Source organism: Peromyscus maniculatus, chromosome 6, assembly GCF_049852395.1.
Source record: "Peromyscus maniculatus bairdii isolate BWxNUB_F1_BW_parent chromosome 6, HU_Pman_BW_mat_3.1, whole genome shotgun sequence".
Classification (NCBI taxonomy): Eukaryota; Metazoa; Chordata; class Mammalia; order Rodentia; family Cricetidae; genus Peromyscus; species Peromyscus maniculatus.
The window spans coordinates 65618613-65627886 of NC_134857.1; the positions used below are offsets into that span (position 1 = coordinate 65618613).

The 9274-nt window shown below is 48.9% G+C and overlaps 1 long non-coding RNA gene across 1 annotated transcript; it reads left to right on the forward strand.

Annotated features, from left to right (window-relative positions):
• Positions 1 to 1209: 1209 nt before the first annotated feature.
• On the forward strand, positions 1210 to 4450 carry LOC143273887 (uncharacterized). Its single transcript, XR_013052146.1, has 2 exons — positions 1210 to 1294; positions 3162 to 4450. It is a non-coding gene; the product is annotated as an uncharacterized LOC143273887 (long non-coding RNA).
• Positions 4451 to 9274: the final 4824 nt, after the last annotated feature.

Consider the following 9274-nt stretch of genomic DNA (forward strand, 5'->3'; position numbering starts at 1 on the left):
TCCTTGTGAAAGCATTTTGAAAGCAGATTCTCTCTGTAACAAAGGAGAGAAGGATTTCAGGGAATGAAGGAATTCCTGACGGTGGGGTTTTAGGAGCTGCAGCTTTGACAAGATGGACCACCACACGTTTTTCTCTGAAGGCCTCTAGCAGGTGCAGACCTGGCCTCAGGTGGAAGAAACCCTTCTAATGGCCATGGCCCTCACATAGGCCTCAGGTGTGGCTCTCTCACAGGCCCCAGGCATGGCTCTCTCATAGGCCCCAGGTGTGGCTCTCTCACAGGCCCCAGGCATGGCTCTCTCATAGGCCCCAGGTGTGGCTCTCTCATAGGCCCCAGGCTTGGCTCTCACAGGCCCCAGGCTTGGCTCTCTCATAGGCCCCAGGCTTGGCTCTCTCATAGGCCCCAGGTGTGGCTCTCTCATAGGCCCCAAGCTTGGCTCTCTCATAGGCCTCAGGCTTGGCTCTCTCATAGGCCCCAGGCATGGCTCTCTCACAGGCCCCAGGTGTGGCTCTCACAGGCCCCAGGCTTGGCTCTCACAGGCCCCAGGTGTGGCTCTCACAGGCCCCAGGTGTGGCTCTCACAGGCCCCAGGCATGGCTCTCACAGGCCCCAGGTGTGACTCTCACAGGCCCCAGGCTTGGCTCTCTCATAGGCCCCAGGCTTGGCTCTCTCATAGGCCCCAGGTGTGGCTCTCACAGGCCCCAGGCTTGGCTCTCTCATAGGCCCCAGGCTTGGCTCTCTCATAGGCCCCAGGCATGGCTCTCTCATAGGCCCTAGGCTGAAAAGTAACACTATACAGGGACAGAGGATGCCCCTCCCAAACACTTCATTAGAAATAAAGAATTTTTTTAAAAAAATTGAAGTTTGTATTTTATACCATATTTTCAAAATTAGTTTCCTACTAAAAATTCAAGTGCATGTAAAGTAGAATACAGTGAATTCTCGTGGACTAAGTTTTACTGGAGTTTTGTTGTTGTTTTCTTTAAATTTAATTCATGAGGCTAGAGAGATGGCTCTGCCATCCAGAGCACTTCCTGCTCTTGTAGAGGATCCGAGTCACAACTCACAGCTCACAACTGCTCTAGTTCCAGGGGGTCTCCTGCCCTCTTCCCACCTCCTTGGGCTCCTGCATGCATGTGGTGCACATACACACAACTAAAAAGCACACTGTTGCCAGAGACCTCCTTACCCGTGGGCTTCTGTGTTTGCCCCTCCAAAGCTTGCACCCCAGAGGAAGAGGGGGCCACACACAGAAAACTGAGGCAGCCTCCATCCTCCCAGAGGCACGGTACGAGGGTGAGTATTGACATTCAGAGGTGAGCTCTGTCTAGCACCTGGAAAGCGCTGGTAGTCTCTGTGAGAAAGATGGGGCCAGGCTGGACCGAGGAGGTATCAGCGGGGCTGAGAGATGAAGAGGGCACTCTTCGGATGAAGGGTGGCCCAACCCCAACACAAGGAACAACGAAGTGGAGGAAGCCATCCGGAGGCGCTTAGGAAGAAGCCGCCCAGCCTCTCGAGGCGAGCAGAAAGATGGAGAGAGGCCAAGACAGATCAGGGAGTTGGGTGTTGCTGGAGGGCTTCTCTCCAGGTTCCACCAAGCCCCACAGTCCCACAATCCACGTATAAAATAATCACTCAGATGCTTATATTACTTATAAACTGTATGGCCGTGGCAGGCTGTTCTTATATCTTAAATTAACCCATTTCTATAAATCTATACCTTGCCACGTGGCTGGTGGCTTACCGGCGTCTTTACATGCTGCTTATCCTGGCTGCAGTGTCTCCCCCTCCTTCTTCCTGTTTCCCCAATTCTCCTCTCTCCTTGTCCCACCTATACTTCCTGCCTGGTCACTGGCCATCAGTGTTTTATTTATATAGAGCGATATCCACAGCAGTGGAGGGCTGCTGTTGATTGGTTTGTGGAAAAAACAAAGCGGCCCAGGCACTAGAGAGCCTGCCACGTGACCCAAAAAACACACAGGTTCCAGGGGCAGGGGGCAGGGATTTCTCCAGCAGGAGGGAGATGCTGGAGGAAACGACAAACTTTCACAATGGCTTTGATGACCCCAGGCCCAGCAGCTGCCAATCCCAGCCTGGCAGCACAAAGGCAACCCCAGGCGCAGCAGGAACAGCACTTGCCTCAAAAGATGCTGGTGCGAACCCAGCTCTGGTGGAGCTGGGCTGTGTCAGGGGCTCACAGTACCACACATCAGTGACAGGCCGGATGCTGTGCCCAGCACTTTACATCCATCCTCCCATTCATCTTCACAGTAGTCTCCCAGGCAGAGAACTCGTTCACACAGCACAGATGAGGACATATCGGTATGGGCAGTCCAGTCCGGCAAGGCACCGAAGATGAACCTTAAGTGACGTTTAAGCTCTGGTCTGGTTCTACAGTCCCCGCTACAGATGACCCTCTCTATACTGCGGATGACTAGACCCACTCATCCTTGATTGTGGTATCAGTTGCTAATCTGTATGTTTAGAATATATCTGATGTGTGTTCTTCCCATGTGCAAACCTGTATAGTCCCTCTGTGAGGCTCTTTCATTCTCGTTTTGGGTATGGAGGCACAGAGAGGCTAAATAACCTATTGTAAGCCACACAGTAATAGTAGCAACCAGCATCACACCAGGGAGAACCCTACACTTGACCTTGTCAGCCCGCTGCCTCTCCGTAGGCACCCATGTGAATGACGCTCCTCACCCCATCTTCTCCCCAGTGCCGAGGTGTGCCCACAGAGGAAACCCTGGGGAGTGCATGCAAAGGCTGGTTCCACTGGCCATAAGGAGCATAAGGCCAGAAGTGGCAGGGCAGGATGACTCTGTGACCTTTGGTTCTGTGCTAGTAGCCAGAATCCTTCCCTCGGAGGCAGCTCTGGTCCCAGCGGGAGGTCACTGGAGGCCCTTTAGGGCACTTGGTTGGAGGATCCGAGAAGTCTGAGTGTTAGGGTACAGTTCATGAATCAGTGAGATGATTCATCCAATTACTCGGGTGTCTGAAGAAATTTCTTGTTTTTAATTAAAAACTCCTCGCGGAAGGTCAGCAGGGATCACAAGCAGGCGGCGGTGAGCAGAGCAGAAAATCTCTGTCCCTCAGGGATGATCTGAGGGTAGCGGCGCCTGTCCTCCTGAACTTTGCAGTTTGATTTCTCTCCCTTCAGTGACCACGTAGGAAGATGATCACAGCAACCAAGTGACATTAGAACTGTGCATGGATAAATAAAACCCTGGCCGAGACCAGAGCCTGCTAAGCCTACATTTAAAAAAATGAAGACCAGAGGGTCACACAGATCAAAGAACCAGTAGCCTCTGGAAGGAAGGTGGTGGGACAATGTCAAGCGTTTCTCTGGATGTGAGGAGAAGCCAGTGTGCCCTCGGCCCTCCTGGATCCGCTGTCTCCACCAGTTTTGAGGTCATTTCTCTGCAGGGGCCACAGCTTCTGTTAATGACAAGGAGGTGGGGGGTGCATCGAGGGGGGAAGGGATCTCTGAGGTCAAGCCGTCCAGTCTGACCACTACACGCTGCACGTGAGGAAGGAGGTTCCGAAGGGGTGAGCTCCCACAGCCTGATAGTTCCTGTGCATTTCTCTGTGGAATGTTTATAAACACCCAGCCGGTCATCAAAGAGGAATGCACGCTCAGCTCAGTGGAGCCGACCTTGTTCCAGATACTAGCCGTGCACCTTCTGCAGACATGACCTCATGCAGTCCTGACGATCCCCTGATGAGAGTAGACCAGCATAGCCTGTGTGCTCACAGGGAGGGCACCGGAGCCTGCAGAAAGGAAGTGGTGGGCCTGAGGTCACGGTGGAACCGAGGGAGTCAGTCTCCACCACTGTGGCCCCGGCTCCTATCATCATCATTGCCTGCTAACGAGGCGGGCAAGGACAGGACAATGGTAAACAGAAGCCAGCATATACCTCACAGGATATGATTTTACCGTTTAAAAAAAAAATCATTGTAAACTCGCTGTCAGAATACAGCAAAGGTCTTTCATGAAAATGCCATGCTTAGAGCTTATAATGTACAATAAAAATATGGAAGCAGGCAACTTGAACACTACCAGGTGCGGGATACCATGTGAGATTTTTATTTTTTGCTTTTTTTTTTCCTTTGAATTTTCTACAGTGTGGTAGAGAGGCCTTTTGTGATGAACAAATGAATGTAATCATTTTTCTTTAAAGTCCTAGCATTATGCTTTTAAATCAATAAGGACGAGGCTGGAGTGACTAGGTGGTAGAGCTTTCTTTCCTTGGCAATAAAAACTAATAAGACATTGGTTTGCAGCAGGAGGTAGAGGTTGGTTTCCCAAACCCATACTTAACCCAAGGCTGTCACTTTTCATCAGAAGCAACAAAAATGAAAATTCCAAGAGTTTGAACTCTGAAGCCACCCCAGAATTTTGACTTGTATCTTCCAGGCCATTAATGAAAGGCGCTAACCTTCCCATGAGTAGCAGGGCAATCACTAGTCAGTTTTTCTTTCCAATGCCTCTCCCTGAGTTCCAGCCTACACAGGCTCACTCATGGCACACCGAGTTGGAAGGCTAAGGCTCCTTACTGTCCACTCACCTTCCATATGCACAAGCTCAGACACAGAGAGCTAATGTCATTTACCCAGAGACTGGTGAATCTTTTTTTTTTTTTTTTTTTTTTGGTTTTGGTTTTTCGAGACAGGGTTTCTCTGTGTAGCTTTGCGCCTTTCCTGGAACTCGCTTTGGAGACCAGGCTGGCCTCGAACTCACAGAGATCCGCCTGCCTCTGCCTCCCGAGTGCTGGGATTAAAGGCATGCACCACCACTGCCCGGCATGAATCTTAATATTTAAATGTTGAATATAAACTCTAACTTCTAAATCTCTTGAATTTTGGTACCAGTACCAGCACTTAGGGCCAAGTGCTTCCTCTCTTAGGTGAGTTCAACCTTCACTGTTGGAAAGCCATTATATTTGTACAGTGAGGACAGGGGAATTAGCTCAGAGAAACAGCACTCACCGCCTAGCATGCAAGAGGTCCTACATTCCAGCCCAGCACCTCAGAACAAACAAACAAAACCCACAGTGTTAAAAAAGGTGGCTCACATCCATAAGATTCTATGTACCAAGTACTATATACACTAAAGGCCTTATGGGAGCCACTTAGCCCTGGGGTAATCCAGTGATAGCCTCTGTCTAATTTCTATGGTGATGAAAATGAGCCCCAGGAAGGCATTGCCACTTGCCAAAAATAGTATAACTAGTTGGTGGCCAGGCCAAGGTTTTAACCTGGACTTCAGAGCTGGTAATCTTAAAGTTTTCCTTCTCAGAGAATTTAGAAACTTGCCCAAGGTAAGATGGGAAAGCTGAATGTCAAATGTCTACAGTCCTGAAATGTGGCCAAGATCACTCTGCTTCAGCCCAGTAACTTAAAATGGGTACTTCACATAAGCAGCGAATTGGTCTCCCTCTCCCTCCCCCACATCCCTCTCTTTCCTCCCTCCTCCTGTCCTCTCTTCCCCTACCTCTCATCTCTCTTCTTTTCTTCCCCTTTCCTCCTCCTCCTTCTCCCCCCTCTCTCTCCTTCACACCCAAACTTAGGTGTAAAACAGATTTTTACCAGTCTTTGTTTCTCTTGCCCTTAACTTACTCAATATGGTATGTGAGTCCGTTTTCTGTTGTTATAATAAAATACCTGAAGCCGTCTAACAGAAAGTGTAGTTGGACTTTTTTGTCCGGACCATCAGCTCCCCAATAATGTCATGGAGACTTAAAATTAATTATGAAAGCTTAGCCAATAGCTTAGGCTTGTTACCAACTAGTTCTTATAACTTAAATTAACCCATTTCTATTAATTTACTTTTTGTCTTGTAGCTTTATTACCTTATCTCCGTATTTCCATTCTATTTCCTCTTTGGCTGGCTGGCAACTCCCCGGCCTGGCTGCTTGAGATGGACATGCTGCCATCTTGGAGCAACATCAGCCCTTCTTCTTCCCAGTGTCCTCTGTGCCCCCAAAATCCTGCCTAGCTATTGACTGTTTAGCTCTTTATTAAACCAATCCGAGTGACACATCTTCGCAGTGCACAAAAAGATTATTCCACAACAATAAAGAAAAGAGATCCGTTTATCCCAAGTTTTGGATGTTCAGGGTGTGTCTCTGGCCTTGACTCATCCCTGGTGACTGTCTCATGGCAGATGGAGTCACAATGATGGGAGTAGGTTTGAGAGGATCGAAGATTGAGGCTGGGAGCCAGAAACAGGAAGGGGCCAGTAATGACTTCCCGCTAGGTCCCATCTCTCGAAGATCCCATCACCTCTTAATAGAACTATGCTGGGTGCCAACTTCCCAACACAGTTACCCCTGAGGAGCACACTCTGCATAGGTCAAAACTGTGACAGACAGGCATTACTTCTAAATAAAGTTGTGTTCAAGTGCACACTAGGAAGCTCCACTCAGCATTTATTCAACAAATATGCCTCAGGTTTCAGACTAGTGAAAGACATGGCATGGTTGGGATGCGAAGTCCTTTTCCAGTGTGGAGTCTGATACCAAAGGCATTAAAATATCCCAGGAGGCTTTGCCTTCGAACCAGATGGCTTCTAAGGAGGCAGTAAGCAATGCTCTTTCTGTTGCTCTGTCAGGTCAGAGTGAGCATTGTTGTGACTGTGTTTTCCAGAGTTCTGAAAATCTTTGCATTTTCCACTGTCCATCAAAGTGAGCCTGAAGCCCCTCCCACTGAACTCTACTGTTTCTGTTAAAAGGTCCTTGGGTCTGCAGCAATGACTCAGGCGGTGAGTGCTTACTGTTCTCCAGAGAAGCTGGGGTCAGTTCTCAGCTGCTCACAACATCTGTAACTTCAGTTCCAGGGGATCCAGTGCCCTCTTTTGGACTCTGTAGGCACCAGTCACATAAGTGGTGCATATACATACTTGTAGGCAGACATTCATACGCATAAGCTATATACTGAGAGAGAGAGAGAGAGAGAGAGAGAGAGAGAGAGAGAGAGAGAGAGGGAGGGAGGGAGGGAGGGAGGGAGGGAGGGAGGGAGGGAGAGGGAGAGGGAGAGGGAGAGGGAGAGGGAGAGGGAGAGGGAGAGAGAGAGAGAGAGAGAGAGAGAGAGAGAGAGAGAGAGAGAGAGAGAGAGAGATATCCTGGCTGAACTCACGGTACACCATCAAAGTTGCCCAGTGATCAAAACCAAGGCAAGTGTACCAAAGGGAGGGAAAGAAGGGACACACGAAAGGGAGGGAGCAACAGGAAGACTGAAAGGTGAGCTATGGAGCCAGTCCACCTGAATCAGAGCCTCGGGCCCACCTGTTCCTGGCTGTGTGACCCTGGGAAGTGTTGCTGCCATTCCCTGGTGCAGTTTTAAAGTCATCGGAATGCTGTACTGGTATCTCCCTTGCAGGGTGATTAGATCAGTGATAACACACGTGAGCTGCCAGTTCAGGGCCTGGCATCTTGTAATGCTCAATGTGTACCAACTGCCATGTCTGTTTAAGATCACTGGAGGTTTGTATAACATTTGGCCTGTCTCTGTTGGAAATTAAGCGGAGGACCTCCAACAGGAAGAAGTAATTTCTTAAAGCACAATCAGCCACCAGCAGAGCCAGACTTACTGAGTTCCCGCCATGGACACTCGACTTCTCTGGACTTGAGGGAGCTCCGTGCAACTTGCTTTTTTTCAACAACGATGAAAGAAGCAAAAATGAAAATGATAAAAAAGAGTACTAAGCATGCTTATTTTTTAAAGCATGAAGGCCAGGGCTCTGTGGAGAGAGAAAATGAAATCACAACGTGTTTCAGCTAAAAGCAAACCGTAAATGAACACTCTAGCTGGCTGTCACACAGGGCTGGCCATCTAAGCAGGGGACAGTAGTTAATGTCGTCCAAGTTGCTGTAACAAAACTCCAAAATCTTAGAGGCTTAACACTTGTTTCCATGGCAGTCACATCAGGCCCAGCAAGCTAGGCATACACAGGGTAGGGAAAGAAGTCTCCGCTCCATGGAGTCATTCAAGTCCCTGGTGACTAAGCCTTGGTCATCATCAACACGTGACTTCTAGTGCTTTATGAAAATGAGGTCATGACAAGGGAGATGGGGTGGAACACAGCACGTTTTCTGGAGGTAGGCTGGAAAGGTCAAGTCTTATTCCTACATTTACCCTTCGTGAGCTAAAATCTAGTCATGGCTAACTGCCAGGGAGGTTTGGGGGAATGTCTCTTCGCTTGCTCAGAAGCAAATGTAAATGCAAGGTAAGGCTACAGCTGGTCTCTACTGCCCAGAGCCTCGCATCTACTGAACTTGTCTCCATCCTTACAGCTAAACCGAGGCTTATGGCTCCCAGACTCACGGAGCCACAAACAATGTTTTCATGGCACAGTGATGAAATGGCAGAATAAAAAGCAAGGAAATGAAACGAGTTCAAAACAGAACAATCAAATTTACACGGAGATCAAAAAATTGTTCGATCATACAAGACTTGGGATCAGGCCACCACAGCCACAAAACTACATGGGAAGGCTCTGTTGCATTTTGACAGAGCTGGGTTTAAGCCAGACCTTCTGCCTGGGCAAAGCAAAGGTGTTTGGTTGATTGTTTTGGTGCCATGATTCCTGGATATTGTGACTTGAGCCCATCTAAGTAATACCATGTGTAATGATTGTATCTTGTGGTAACACTCAGATCCTAGCACACCCAACCCCCAAGACACAACTCCATCAGTATCAGAACCAAGTACCCTATGCCCTCCGCCCACCCGCTGTCCCATGGCCCATTCACGAGGGCTCGCTGGTGCTTGAGTCAAAGGAAGTTCAGGCCCAAGCTTCTGAGGAAAACTCTGCTTTGGGGCTGGCCAGATGGCTCAGTGAGGTGCAAGCCTGAGGACCTGAGTTTGGATCCCTGGCACCTTACATAAAGCACATGAGCGCAGTCCCGCTCAGGTTACACTTCCTGTAACCCCAGGACCATCAGGGATTGAAGTGGAGAAATCACTAAGGACTTGCTGGACAGCCAGCCTAGGCAAAAACAGGTGAGCTTCAGGAACAGTGAGAGACTCCGCCTCAAAGGAATATGGTGGAGAGAGCAGGGCATTGACACTCTCCTCGGGCCTCCAAATGTACATGCACCAGTGGGGGTAAATATACCACCCATAACACACACACACACACACACACACACACACACACACACACACACACACTGATGATTTCTATTTTATTCTAGCTATCTAAAAAGAAATACAATACATTTTGGGGGACCCTCAAAATTTAGGCAAACAATGTAGAAATCATTGTCATTC